The 14970-nt window shown below is 43.1% G+C and overlaps 1 long non-coding RNA gene and 1 pseudogene across 1 annotated transcript; both read right to left on the minus strand.

Annotated features, from left to right (window-relative positions):
* Positions 1-372: 372 nt before the first annotated feature.
* On the minus strand, positions 373-1204 carry LOC146178273 (nuclear cap-binding protein subunit 2 pseudogene; annotated as a pseudogene).
* A 1869-nt stretch (positions 1205-3073) lies between these two features.
* On the minus strand, positions 3074-9367 carry LOC146178274 (uncharacterized). The gene is made up of 3 exons (XR_014700580.1): positions 9212-9367; positions 7713-7838; positions 3074-3249 (listed from the first exon to the last, which is right to left on the minus strand). It is a non-coding gene; the product is annotated as an uncharacterized LOC146178274 (long non-coding RNA).
* Between the last annotated feature and the right edge of the window lie 5603 nt (positions 9368-14970).

Consider the following 14970-nt stretch of genomic DNA (forward strand, 5'->3'; position numbering starts at 1 on the left):
TGAAGTACAGTAGGCTCTTACCTATGCAAGTAAAAAAATGCTTTTCGCTTTTTTTTTTCTCTGCACGAACAGATATACTGCTAGAGCTATTGTGTGTTGGGTTTTATGGCATGTAGATAAGACCATCCTGTGCTAAATGCACATGGTGGTAGGAAGTGAAAAGGTTATTTCAGAGCAATAAAAGTACAATCTGGGTGCATGGATGACATGTCTAGCAACGATCAACTCAGTTGATTTCCATAAATTGTTAGGTAAGCCTTACGTTTACCGCCACTAGTACGCTCTTTACCCACCTGCTAACAACAAGGCTATCAGTTCCGACTCAATCACGCGTCCTGGCGGCTTTTCCGCCGATACATGACAAATGCGGTGTCAACTGTCGAAATATGTCTTTACTTTTAAAATGAAAGATGGCACCAGTCAACGCGAGCAGTCAAGGCACTTTCGTCAAGTGCGCAACGCACAGCGAGCCAATGAAAATGTTCTTCGTGACAACGATGAAAGCCCAGAAATGAGAGTTCTTACAACTCCACGGCACCACTGGTAGGTCTACAACACCGCTGAACATCACCGCCCGGTAGACGGCCCTGAAGGAGGTGCCATGCGTTGGGCCACCAACTTGCCGTAACCGCCGCGCCCGCTGTCGTAGTCGGTCCTGTACTCGTCACGTACCTGCCCACCGGTCTTACCACGGCCGTACTGACGTCCCTCAATAAAGCCGGCATCCCAGTCAGTACGAATGATGCGGTCGTCCAACTTGGTACCGTTGATGTAGCGTATCGCGTTCTGGGCGTCCTCACGAGTGTAGTACTCGACAAAGCAAAATCCGCACGGTGTCTTGTGGAAACGGTCAAGACCCATGATAGCCCTCTTGACATCGCCGCACTTCGAAAAGAGTTCGTAGATCTGTTCTTCAGTTGTGTAGAACGACATATTGCCGATGTAGAGCGTTGAGCTCGTACGAAGTAAGCGTTCCTGCTCCGCTCTGCTTCCCCTGAAGTGCTGATCCCGATAGGCGCTCACTTCAGCCGACATTGTTGCAGTTTTGTAGGACAATGTGTTCTGCTCAAATGATACAATCTTAAAATTTGCACGTCATAAACACCGCAGTCACAAGGATCACAAGAACAGATCAAACTACGCTGCAAACACTGCCGGCTGCCGGTACATCAATGCAATGGACCGCACCACCGTGGACTGCACTAGACCGCATGACGTAACGGACCACGTGACTGCAAGAATAAATAAATATATATATATATATATATATTGAGAGTATTTCTGCGGGCAACACTGAGTTTCTGACGTCACAAACAGTATACAGGCGTTAATGTCCCCTTCCCGCATGATTATGAAATTGTGAGGCTTATATTGAACTACCTCAGACATTTTATGCAGTGCGTCATGATTTCCATACTTTATTTTCACCATCCAACGCACGTACGAGTGTTTTTCTAATACTGAGTGTGACGTCATCATTTCGTCAAATGGGACGTCGTTTTCTGGCCGTGAAAGCAGTTTCGGTTTCGATTTGCTGTTTTTCTTTTTTTTTTTTAAAATACTTCCAATTGGAATTTTGAAAAACGGTTTTTTTGTGCTGAAGTCAGGACGTGCCGAGGAATGTAATTCAATTAAAAACACAAAATGATGAAAAAACCACCGGAGTTGCCCTTTAATACATTGTAAGCGTTGATGTGTCCAAAGAGCTATATATTCTTTTAAAGTTAAGCGCTTCGACTTTCACCGCAATTGGTTGAAATTGCATGTGAATGCACATGCGTGGTTATCACTGAGCTGTCATTATGGAAGTCGCTCTCATGTGATAGCAAAGAAGGAGTTTACTGAAAGACGAATGCTGTTCTCATTGGTTGAAATTGCATGTGAATGCACATGCGTGGTTATCACTGAGCTGTCATTTTGGAAGTCGCTCTCATATGATAGCAAAGAAGGATTCTTTGTTGTGGAATACATATAGAGCGCATCCATTTCAATGATGGCATGTGTGCCTGCACATTTGTCAGAATTTAGTGGATTTGGTCGAGCAGAATTTAATTGGCATGCCACCGTAATAGTCATGGAAATGTATAAAATAATGTCAAGCTGTGTTGCTGTGTCTTGAGGTTTGAGGTTTCATGATGAATAAACAGGTACAACTCCCACGAACTCTATGCCATGCACTTGGCTTGACAGGGTAAATCCTGGGCTACGCTAGGCAATTGCAATACATTGATCAACTTGTGGCTGAGATGCTACTTGAGCAACAATTGCAAGCAGGCTAGTTTGTTTGTTGGGGCTTTTAGAAATTAACAGTGAACATGCTGCAGTGGTCAAAAGCATTTGTGTTTTGCACTAGTAGTATATGTAGCAGCAGCCACAGGGGTCTTGTCCCAGACGGCCATAGACGTCCGACGGTCGACCAACGGACGTCCGTTCTCGGACCTTCGGACATCCGACGGAAGTCCGGTTATGTTCGATATACGTACAGCGGACGTCCGTCGGACTAACGTTCGTGGATCCGGATCGCGTCCCACGGACGTCCGACGGGCAGCCGGAGGCGGACATTCGGACGTTTCCCGGAACATGCTTGCAGGGCCCGCTATTAGTGTAAAAACTTGCCAATAACATTCGTGTAAAGCTCAGCAAGCATGTGCCATGGAAATTTCAGTCACATACTAGTGCTCAATGCCTTTGTCATGAGAGTAAAGCAGACAATAGAATATGCAACAGGTTCAAGTTTCCTGTTGTCTGCTTTACTTTCACACACAAAGCACTGAACAGTAGTGTGCAATTAAAACTTCCATCAAAGAGGCACATATGCTAGCTGAGCTTTACACAAATGCACCATTCCTGAAAACATGCTAAGTGCATAGGCATACCAGCATGCGAGGTTGTAAAAAAAGCATTTTTTTTGCCTTTATTGCAAAAACTGCATGCATAAATAGTCTACACTAAAAAAAATATCGATGTTAAGGAATGGCATGGTAAAATGCAGGCCAACTGGAGTATTAAGAATCTACTTCAATAATTTTTTTAATTATCCTTGGCCGTGACAGCTCTTCCCTTGGGGAGGTGGTGGAGGAAAAGGTATTTATTGAAACCTAATATTTCGGAATTAGCGAGATGATCGAGTTCTGTGTGGGCGGCCTCCGCAGGCCGGGATTCCAGGAGCAGTTACTATCCTGTGCATTTGCTCGATCAGCTGTTGCTAGTCTTTCAGGCCTAAGATGGAAAGAGCAGGCTGGGCTCCTCCTGCAATAGAAGGGAAAATGAAATTCAAGTTATCTGTGCTGAACTTTGATTACACATCTCCAAGGGCAACTGCCAGTTTCTCTCAATTGCTTTTTCCAGATGGCACTGTATGCATGCATCTCCATTCAGAACTGTCACATAATATATAGAAAGGTCATATAACTGCAGCAAAACCCATGCAGAATAACAAAAGATACAAACGTAGTTTGACCAGAACCTGGCATTCAGTATTTTAATGTTTTTATGTTGTCTCTTTGAACATGCCACTCTGAACAAACATGGCATGTTATGCTTGCTGCTATGCGCCCTCAGCAATGCCCAAGACATGGAGTGCACATGCAGAGAAATTAAGCATAAAGGATGCTGTATATGAACATAAAGCACAGCCAGAGCATTGCAGTATTACACAGGTACGCATTGGCGGCAGAAACCTGCATTTTGAGCGGTTTAACAGGCAGATTTCTAAAGTCATTGTTCCTGCTCTGAAAAGAAGTGATCAATAATAACATCATTTAAAATTGTTACCTTTTTGTTCTGTAAACTGCACATTTCGCTGGTTTCCATGTACCCTCTACTGAAGACATTCCCTGGGCGTGTCGGGGGTATATCGACATCAACATCTAGGCTACAAGCGTCTAGAAAGCGTCTCCTTAGAGCAGCTGCGACGAATTAACTTATCTGATAACATGCAAGCTGCTGCAGCAGAATAAAGATAGACATTTGACATGTGGCTAAAGCCCAATGTAGAAGCATAGCCCGCCGCAGTGATTGCGCAGTGTTCATGCTTCTACAAGAGTTAAAAGTAAAGTTATTTGTTTACCCACAGCGCTATATGTGACATTACAATAGCAAGGCTTATAGTTACACAAAACACAAAAAGCTGATAACCACAAGCTCCTGATGTATTACCGGCAGCATGCAGCATGGATGTATGTCATGGATTTCTCAACTACGCACAACAAATTACAAAAAAAATAATGGTATTTATAAATGCAGCCAGCTGTTCACAAGAAACACTGTAGCTTTTTTATGGGGAAGGTAGTGGGCGCCAAAGAAACTGCCCCTGTAAAGGCGCCTAATTTGCCCCTATGTAATATCGGGGACAAGCGTGTGGACTACACAAACTGCAATCAAAGCACATAACTTTCACATCGACCAGGGACCATACTTGTCGATGTGAAAGTTGAACGTTAGTTCTTTCATGTGTGCAAGAGAAATAAGGTCACAATTCATTTACATCGCGATTCTAGTCCAAAATCTACAGACATACTGTCCAGACTTTCGCCCCCGCAGTATAAGCCACCACTTGGGTAAGAGATTAGTAAAAGAAGTGTATAAAAGACATTAGTGCTGTTGGACAGCCATAGCTATAAAAATGGCATCGACATTAGAGTACTACCTTAAGGCGGGGCCTAGGGCATTACAAAAGCAAGAGTTAGTGTCCGCTGATCCTCATTTGAATGAACAAAAAGAGGGGGGGGGGGGGTAAGAAATCTACCTCAATTACATGTTTTGAGTGACACCAAGCCGCAGTTAGTATTAAAGATATCACACAGTTTTGTGGAAGATTTGGGAGCGCTTTGCAGCTTTCTTACAGGATTGAACAAAAGAGCTCACCATCTTCAGAAAGGCACATTATATAGAAATGAAAATAGTGAATTTACTGCATCTGGCCACAGCAACTTGCACACGGAGAGGAAGATGAACTGAAAATTTTATACATGAATGTACGTATTTACAACAGGTGAAACAATGACCATGATCTATGCCGAAGAGTAAAGAGATCAAAATCTAGCTCAGAACGAGTTCTCCAGGCCGCGGGGCCGTTTCATTAACTTCGGGACGCCCACATTTCTTCTCCCCGATGACAACGAACTCACACATGACTGGCTAACAAACATTTTGGCATGTCTTTCCACTTTCATAAGTTCTTCACCCTCTCCCTAATACAAGCAATGCAAAAGGGACAACAAATTCGTTTCACAACAAACGGAATTTAGAGAATGGACCTCGAAATGATTGGCTCACTAGGTCACATGCCAAACTCTCTCCCCTAGGAAAAAAAAAAGAAAATAAATAATTAGAACCCATCAAAACGGTGTCCCACGTGCGCAACCATTGCCCAAAGCTTGCATCCTTGGCGGCTCCTTTTACAGGGCAATTATTGCAATTATTGGCGTCCAAGTCAGCACCATTGCGGACCACATCAGAAGAGCCAACCCACATCATACCGTCACTGTTACACACTTGCCCTTTTTCAACGCCACTATCTCCCACCATTGTTAACATCCAGGGTTGGAATCCTCAACGAGACCCCACTCAGCGCGCCTGCACTGAATAATTGTCACTTTTATGGGCTCCCCAACAAGGAAGAGGGCCTTCCACCCTTCAACCTGACAGTGTTTTTTCTTTGAACGATAAGCAGTTCTTCCAAAAGAGGTGCTCGTTTCAAAGCTGTGCTACCTCCGGGTGATGGGTCCAGTCAGCGTACTAAGGATCCCTTAGTACGCTTAGTACTAAGGACCCCTTAGTTGTATACTGTTCGTAAAGCTCCTTAAATAAAAATGAGCCCCCTACATGACACAGCAACGAGAACAAACTGCCTGTCCCCGCGTCTTCGAGTGCGACAGCAAAGTCCTCGGAAGAGGGGACTTCTTTCCCTCTCTGCCTACGTTTCCGTTAAGCACTGTAGCTGCTGTAGCTGCCTATCTGTGCGCGTCTCTCCGCCTCCTGTCCGAGGGCAAGTGGGAGACGGCCGCAGCTGGGCATTGAACAGGTGACCCAAAAAGAGCAGACTAATAATGGTGCCTAGCATACCCACCGATCCCTTACAGAAATCATTAAAGAAATGAAAGCAACACATCAGATAACACTACAATGTTTCTAAGTACAAAGTCGACAACTCCAAGTCATATAAATATATGTACATCTCCGCACATTAACTAGACAGAAACAGTGCAGAGTAAACTAGTAATTCAGTGTCTAGCAACACTATTAAAAGGGGATAAAGGCCACGGGGGGCTACGATTATTAGTACCGTTTTGCCTTTAAACTACAATAATATACTTGTTGCAAGCTTAAAATCAAAGATTCACGCCTGTCCCACCCAGGAACACACATCTGACTCAAGTCTGCAGAGAAAGAGCAAGCTAGACTATTGCAGACGCACCCTTGGTTATTTTTCTGGCATTTCTGAGGGTGAAGAATCTGACTTGTCAGTAGCATGTATACGAATAAGAACCCTATGACAGTAAATGCATCAAATTTTCTGAAGTGGCTTTTCTTTGCTGACCACATATAAGGTGAGCTATAATTTATCCAACTTGGCCTAGGTTTATTCTATGAATAACAAAGCTATAGCAGGTACACAGTCGTCCACTCAGGCTGAACATGCGAGTGCGTGGCATCCACTTTTTGAGATGCCACTGCATCCATCGCAGCTGCACACCGTAGCGAAGAGGCAGACAGCGTGAAGTACCAGCCTCTAGTCCCTCTACCACCACTGGGGTCCCAAACAAGGGACCCCTTACAGGCCCCCTCAGGGTCAGCTAGTAACCTCCTGTATTTGTATCTGATGGCAATGTTTTCCACCACCACCCACAATACGCAGCTGCGCATCATAGCAGATGTGAAGCAACAGCTCCTGGTCTTTCTATGCATAAGCCACTTTGCCTTGATGCATGCCTGCGCACCATAGTAAAGAGGCAGACGACATGACGCAGCAGCTCATGGTACCTTTACACATGAGCCCCCCATTGTACTTCGATACGCACCATAGCAAATATACACACTACGCCACACAGCTGCTCCTGGTCCCTCTATGCATAAGCCATTTTGCCTCAATACGCACCTGCGTACCTGAGCGAAGAGGCAGACGTGAAGCTGCAGCTCCTGGGCCCTACATGCACAAGCCACTTAGCATCAATGCACGGCTGTGCACTGTAGTAAAGAGGCGAAGGACGTTAAGCAGCAGCTCCTGGTCCCTCTACACATCAGCCATTTTGCCTCAATGCGCATCTGCACACCGTAACAAACAGCCAGATGTGACAAAGAAGCTCCTGGTTTCTCTACAAATAAACCACTTTGCCTCAATGCACGTCTGCACACCGGAGCAAAGAGGCAGATGACGTGAAGCTGGAGCGGCTGGTCCCTCTACGCACAAGCCACTTAGCCTTGATGCATGGCTGTGACGGATGCATTGCTATTTTGCAAACTGCATGCCACACATTCCCATTCAAGCTAAGAGTGGACGACTGTGTCCAATGACAAAAAGTAACATGTAATGTAAAAAGAATTTGCTGCATAAAGTTTGTTGAAACCAGTTCTACATCCTACATGTAAACAAGCTAAAACCTTAATGTCGAAGGGATGTCCTGTGTATTTAAAATCATCACGCTCAAACAACTTCAACACTGACAATCATGATTCAATATTAATAATATAGATAATGATACAATACTCACTTTTAGCCATACCAAAGAAATGAGAATGCAAAGGGATGTTGCTGTTTTTCCCCCGTGGATGACAGTTTTCCATGTTCAAAGTGCTGCTTCCTGTTGGCCTACGAAATCGGCTACAGCAAATGGCATCTGAAAAATTTTTGGAAGCCTCATGCTAGTCTTCAACGAGAAAAGCATTGCCATACAGAAGCAGAACACAAATACTTTTACAATACATTAAAAGCACCAACTGCGGTGCTGTTTTTAGGATGACTAGGTAGAGGTTTTGCTGTAGCAAGCCAAATGTTAGCCTTCAATAAGGAAAGCATTCCCATACAGAAACAGAACACAAAATCTTTTACAACACATCAAAAGCATCAATTGCACAAATGCTTGTAAGATGACCACGTACAGGTTTCTGCTATAGCCCACATCATGTGACCAGCGGTTATCAGAAGCCTTGTATGTGAGCATGATGCCCTAGATTCAATTTATGGCTATCACTGTATTAACAAGCATGGGTTTAAAGCTACTTTAATATGATAATCTAAGAACATGGTAAGAGCTTTCAGTGCGACACATAAGCTCAGTATCATGCACTATAAGGTGCTGCATGGCTCTAGTGCAGCTTTGGCATTATCTCGCAGTCAATAATGCAGTGAAGTTCTGAGGAGCCTTTGAATATCTGTAAGGTCAAAGCAACAACAATTTTGTTTTCATCTCACTTTTGCTCAACTCTTTTTTTTTTTTTTTTTTTTGAGCCCGCGGCTTGCATGGCCTCCCAGTACGCCTGTTTTGCATAAAAGAAGGCGTTGCAGGCACCAGAGCTCACAGCCCAACTGTATCGCGGCGGCGGTATGTCAAATTCGTGCCAGAACAGCGCAGAACAACGGGTCAAGAAAAAGACAAGTGCTGACTTTTTTTTTTTTTCTCTTATCTCCTTGTCCGGTTGTTCTGCGCGGTTCGGTCCCACATGCATAACCAACATGCGCAAGGTGCTGTCCTGGTTTGTCAAAGCTGAAGGAGAGTACTAAACCATTAGTTATTTAGTAGCTACAGCCGTTCCTTCTAGAAACTGTAGTTGCCGTAAAGCTCGAGAGAGAAAGATCAGCGGCTGTCCATTAAAAAAACAAAAACAAAAAAAAACTCGCGACGTTTTCACAAGTGTAGGCATGTCGCACGATAGGCTCGAGGAGTGCAAAAGTTTTCTCGTATAGTTTTTACAACTCAGCACGTTGCGCACGGTTAACAAATTAACTCCTTTAAAGCTCGGGCAGGCACTCCTTTATCAGAGACAGAGAAGTTGCGCTGCTTACTGGAGCAGCGTCCAGTAATGCCGAAAAGATGGCCCTCAGACTTGAGGCTGCACTTCAGTTAGTCGGCGCGGAGCCATCCTGTCAGTCTCGCCTAAAACACTCGACCGTTCGGCTGCTGTACAGAGCTGTTTCCTTACGCAAAAGCTCACCACTATCGGTGCATCGAAAAGTTCAACTAAAGAAACAAAAGTTCGGTGAAATACTTACTTTGGAATCAGCGGGTGAACAAAGTGTGCCAGCCGCACCAAGCCACAGCAAAAACAATGCTAGCAGTGCATTACAGCCGTAGGTATTTGTAACTGCGCAGAAAATGCAGCACACGGAAACGTAAAGCCATCTTCCATGACTAAACTTCAACTTGTCAGGTGGATTGGATTGGCTCATTTCAGATTTTTTTGAGGATAGGTTCGGTTTCGTTCTTTCTGAGCTTGCTGCGTCTATTCAGCCACTGATTAAAATTTCACCGAAGCATCATGATAGAAACATGTTTAATGGTCATTTAACTTTTAATCAAAAATTTTGGATGGAAGAATTCAACGATGAAACATGCGGAAAAAAAAAAGAACTGTTTAATGGAAACGCTTTCTATCGCATCGATTCGCTCTGGCATCATATAATGCAGACTTGACGGCATTACTGATTTATACGCAGTTCAGACGAGCACGACGACTACAAACTATATCATAGCTGTGTAAAAGCAAATCCAGTGGCGGACGTACGGCGGCTGTCCGCTGGGCGAACGGATTCGACCATCCGCTTTCGTACGTACGCCGGAATTCCGGCGGACGTCCGAAATCGGCCGCCGAGTTGCGGCCGAGTTCGGTTGTCCGTCGGACGTCAGTGGCCGTCTGGGCGTGCTTCCCATAGTTCTTAAAAGGCAATGTGCACTTGTTCCCATTTTTCTTTGTTCATTTAAATCCATCAGCAGAGGGATTGAGATGCTGATTTTGGTCATCTTGAGGGACATGTAATTATAGGTGCATGCACTTTATTTGGTGGCTGTTTTCTTTCTTTTTTTTTTCTTCTTGCAGACTGAAGCTTCTACTACTGTACTTCTACCATGCTGAAGCTGGGAACCTAACGTCTAGGTTGCCTTAAAGGGACACGAAAAAAGTATTTATGGTCATATTTTAACGCAACAAATCTGTGAAAATAATCTTCATGAGTATTCGATCAATTTTGAGAACTTTTTGTGGGTCCTGTAATTTGCAAACATTTTTCGAAAATTCGCCCTGGTGATGATGATAGCACTTGCAACCGACTAGAATAAAGCCGGTCGTGGACTAGGGCATGTTTTGTTGGGACATTCAGGGTGCACCCAATTGAGGGACGTGGTGGGGGGGATAAGTGCTGTTGCAACATGTTAATTTCTTCTTTCGCTTTGGCTTGTGTTGAGTTGAGCGGGAGAAGGGGTAGTGTCATCTTTAACTGTCAACACCCTCCATGTTATTGAAGCTAGCTTAAAAAGTTTTGCTTTGCAGGGACTGGAGATGGATTGCTGACCTTTCATGTACATTTTTCATTCTAGGGAAATATCTTTTCATGGTCCCTTTAATTTGCATTTCATGCTAGCCCAAACATCTTATTGTGATCTAGGGGCCGACTGCACCATTTACAGTGGTGTTTGATTCTTAATTAGTTTTTCTGCTTTTGTGACGTACAATTGTGGCAATGGTTGTTATTGCAGTCATTCAGAAATGTTTTTTTTTTTTTTTTTTTTTTGTCGTCTGCTCTACAATGTTCAGTAAGAAAGGGTGCCATTTGTGTATCTAATAGACGTGGCGGATCACTGAAATTTAAACTGTTTGTGCAAGCAGACAAGTTAAACAGTTTTGTACATGGAGTGGTATTTCCAGTCGCATGAAAATCTCCAGGAAATACTTGTCTTTGACGATACTATCAATAAACATGGATTTGTGACAGAAGGTAGGGTTATTCACCTTGAAAACTAATGCCACCTTGAAAATTGCATGATTAGGCCGCTCTCATTTCAGCGACACTGACAGATAATCCTGTGTACAGTACAGGCTATGTTAAAATGGCAGCAGAAGTGTCTGACACATCTGCCTGAGGCATATAAATGTTCCAATCCATTGAGCTTTCTAGTGCTTGGAATGTGCTCCGAAGAGCTGCTGTTTCCCTAATACAGGAGTTCTCAAACTATGTTTTTCAGAACCCTTGGATTCTTTAGAGTGCTTTTTGTGCTCCCTGGCGGCATCAATCCAGATATGCTCAAATCTCCATTTTTCCTTTATCTATCTTGTTTTTAGACTAATCATACTGTGACTAGTCTAAACAAACTGCTTCACTATATATAGCCAGTCATTATTGATTGATTTTATGTATTGTTTGAAGGCCTGTATATCTTGTGAAAGCTCAAGGGAAAGACAACGAATATAGAAAGAGACACACAGTTCTTCTTAGTTTTGTCTAACCTTGTCATTCTTTGCGCTTTCAAGATCAACATGGTAAAACAACTAGCCCAAATGCAGCCATTATAATTCTTACCTGAGGCTAAAAATGTTGTCAACCATACACTAACACTTGCATATTGCGTGCATGCACAAAGGTGCAATTACATGTCAACCATGGTCTACGCGGGCCATCCATATAGTGTGCAGTGCCTGTCATATATTGTCTCTAGGATGGGTTGCATCATTTTTTTGCAGTCTTGCTCCATAATGGACTTCAGCTGAAAATTGTAGGTGCAAAGAAGTTGAAAAAGGAATATTGTTTTGTAGAGCAAGCAGTTTCTTTTGCTACATGAGTGCAATATGTTGGGATAACATTGCACAATCCGAACTCTAACGTCTGTTTGTAACCTGTTGCACTCATTTAAGTGGTTTTTTTTGTAAATAATGCAGTATAAAATAAAAGAAGTGTTGTAGTATCCATCTACTGCAGGAAAGGTGATCTTGAAGAGTTGATAAATTAAGGAGGGTGATTAAATTACTGTGAAGGATTAATTAGAAAATTAGAGCACAGTGAGAATTACTCTCTGGAATGCCTTTTCTTTGAAATAAATTTGTCATTCAAAGAACAAAATTTGATGCTGTATGACACTCATTTCATCTCTTTATAATAGAAAATAAGGTACATGACAGCTGATACGGTTATGACCGAAGCCAAGCAAGCAAAGCAATTTTTTTTATTCTTTAATTACACAAGCTTGCCATGAGGCATATTATAAAAACTCATTTAAATTATTTTCCGTAAGGAACTGGAGAAGGCTCCCGCTCTTATTGTTGTCGGTGAGCCATTCGGAGAAGTCCTCTTCCCTTGTTGCGGTTAGTTCCACTTCCCGCAGAATCTGTTCTTGATGTCCTTGTCCCTGCACAAGTCCACAGCAGGTGGCGAGCATCTATTTCTGCAGCTGGTGTGGAACACTGGTCCGATGTCTTCTTGAGATTCCCATCGACATGTTACGGACGGGGTAAGGGCCACCCCAGCTCTTATCCTTCTAAAGGAAACCTCCTCTAATCTTGAAGCAATTAGTCTGGTGCTTTTTATATTCTTTTATGAGTCAGGTGGATAATGTCGCTGTGCTGAGAGAATAAAAATGGAAAATATCCGGGACAAAAATGTAACAACTCTGTTTTTTTTTTTTGTTTTTTTTAATCTGTTTTTGTTTTTAAATGCTTACATAAGAAAGCATTAAGCGTAAACCTTCTCTTGTGTATCGAGGCTCATAGTGCTCTCTTTAGCATTTGCTGAAGTTTTTTAAGTTTTTTATATTGATCGTATGCATATCTGAAAAACATTTTGGTTTTGATTGTTTCCTGTAAATTGCTTCTTGCTGTAAACCTCTGTGTTGAGTTGGGTGGTCAGCAATATGCAATGCAATGTTGTGGTTAGGGTGGCATTATGACTGCCTCAATAGTCCAAAATGCAGCCTTAGACGAGTGCATGATGCTCATGAGGCAACAGCTCTAGCAAGACAATTTGTCAGCATTCAAAATATGCAAATCATCACTGAGTCTTCGCACTGCCCTTATTTCTGGCATGTCAGTTATTCTTTCAGCTGCTTGTTACCCATGGAAACCCAGATACAGAGGGAGCGTAGTCTTTACAAGTTGTAAGAGCACCAAATAAAGTGAAGCCATTGAAGCAGGATTCCTTTGATGTGACTTAATTTATACCATTCCACCCCTTGTTCTGACTGATCTGCTCAACTTGAGCTGCATTGTTGTGGGTGGTTGGTTTAAACTTGTTTGCCCCTCGCTGACAAAAGGGCATTGCTGCATCGCAGAGTCAAGGTTACATAATGCTTCCATTATATTTAGGATTAGTGACACTAATGAACATTCTTCAGCTTGGGTAACATACAGCAATATCGGGCAGGAACGAGCAAAATGCACCCTGCAAAGCAAGGATCTCAAGCACATAGTCTGCAAGCGACCCCTTGTCATGGACCTGAGGAATTGAACTATTGCTTTGAATGAAATCTGCTTGCTACTTCCTTTTAGCCCCCTGATAATCTACAGCCTAAAAACTGAAGCCTCACCAGCTGGTATTCTGTGCCTACATCAGTGCTTTGCTATTCTTGGTCCATGTGTAGAAGCACCGAATACAATAGAAAAACTTGACTAAAGAAAGGAATTAAAGGTTTATCTCGACAGGTCATCTTTCTTGCTGAGACTTTAGATTATTTTTCTCGAGCTTTATTTTTTGTTAAATTCATTTCTATTTTCTACTTTATTTCCTACTTCTGCTTGGGCCCTTCCCCCACCTCACCTGTGGCGCTAAACAAATTCCTGAACGCAAGCCGCATGGCGAGCCAAATTTGAGACCCTTGCCGTAAAGCAAAACAGCACAGAAAATGAAAAGCTTCAGCATTTAAGGTAGCGATAACTTTGCTTATCTGGCTATGGCCACCACAAATCATCTCATGCCTTTAGCACCATAGGAAGAAGTGAGGGTCTTATCAGGTAGACTGATAAAAGTGGCTGTATTATAGGACAGCAGGAACTCTAAACTTGTATGTTCAAGCTTGTTTTGACCAACAACAAACATCTTTTATATCCATTGAATACGTTTAGAAAATTCATGCAATAATTTAATGTCTGCAATATGTTCCATGAATAATAAGTACTATGCGTCTAAATTACGTCTTATACATAACATAAGCACTTATATGTAAATGTGTATATATAGTCAGAAGTCAAGAATGCTGCAGCAACTACACCCTCAAAGGAAGCTTTTCAGCTAACGGCGCTAGTTCTCAGTGCTGCAGCGCATGCTGCTCTCCTTTCAAGGGGGAGGGAAACCAGCCTGTATCCACAGCTCCCTAGGCTAGGCAGTTTCTTTCCTTCAGTGGACTGAACACCAGTAGTTAACACAATACCTTTTGTCCCCTAGTGGCATGAGAGGGGAAAAAGCAGGATGTTCCTCTCTATTGACATCATTGTTTGAAGCATTTCCTTTGACAAATTTCACCGCTGCATTCTTGACTCCTAACTGACTATATAGTAATGCAAGAGCATTTCTAATAATAATAATAATTGGTTCAAAGTAAGGGGAAGGTTGGGAAAGGTTGAGGGTCGCTGGAGAAGGGGTAGGCAGTGAACGCGATGGTTAGATGGCATCCTCGAGGCACTGCAGATGAAGTTATGTGATGTTAGGAAGATAGTGAGAGACCGGAAAGCGTGGCGTGACATGGTCCATAGGGTCACGAAGAGTCGAACACGACTGAACGACTGAACTGAACTGAAGGGGAAGGCACAGTTTCTGTCACACTTGTTTCTGAGGACACCTGAACCGTGTTATAAGGGAAGAGAGGGAGGTAGGAATGAAGGTGGAAAGAGAGAAAGAGAGCTGTAGTGGAGGGCTACGGAGTAATTTCAACCACCTGGGGATCTTTAATGACCACTGACATTGCACAGCACGCAAATGCCTCTTCGTTTCACCTGCCCTTGTTGATAAAAAGTGTCAGCATCAGGGGCATAGACCATTTGAAGCCTCGCAAC

The sequence above is a fragment of the Amblyomma maculatum genome, chromosome 9 (assembly GCF_055883805.1).
Source record: "Amblyomma maculatum isolate TAMU_Amacu chromosome 9, ASM5588380v1, whole genome shotgun sequence".
Classification (NCBI taxonomy): Eukaryota; Metazoa; Arthropoda; class Arachnida; order Ixodida; family Ixodidae; genus Amblyomma; species Amblyomma maculatum.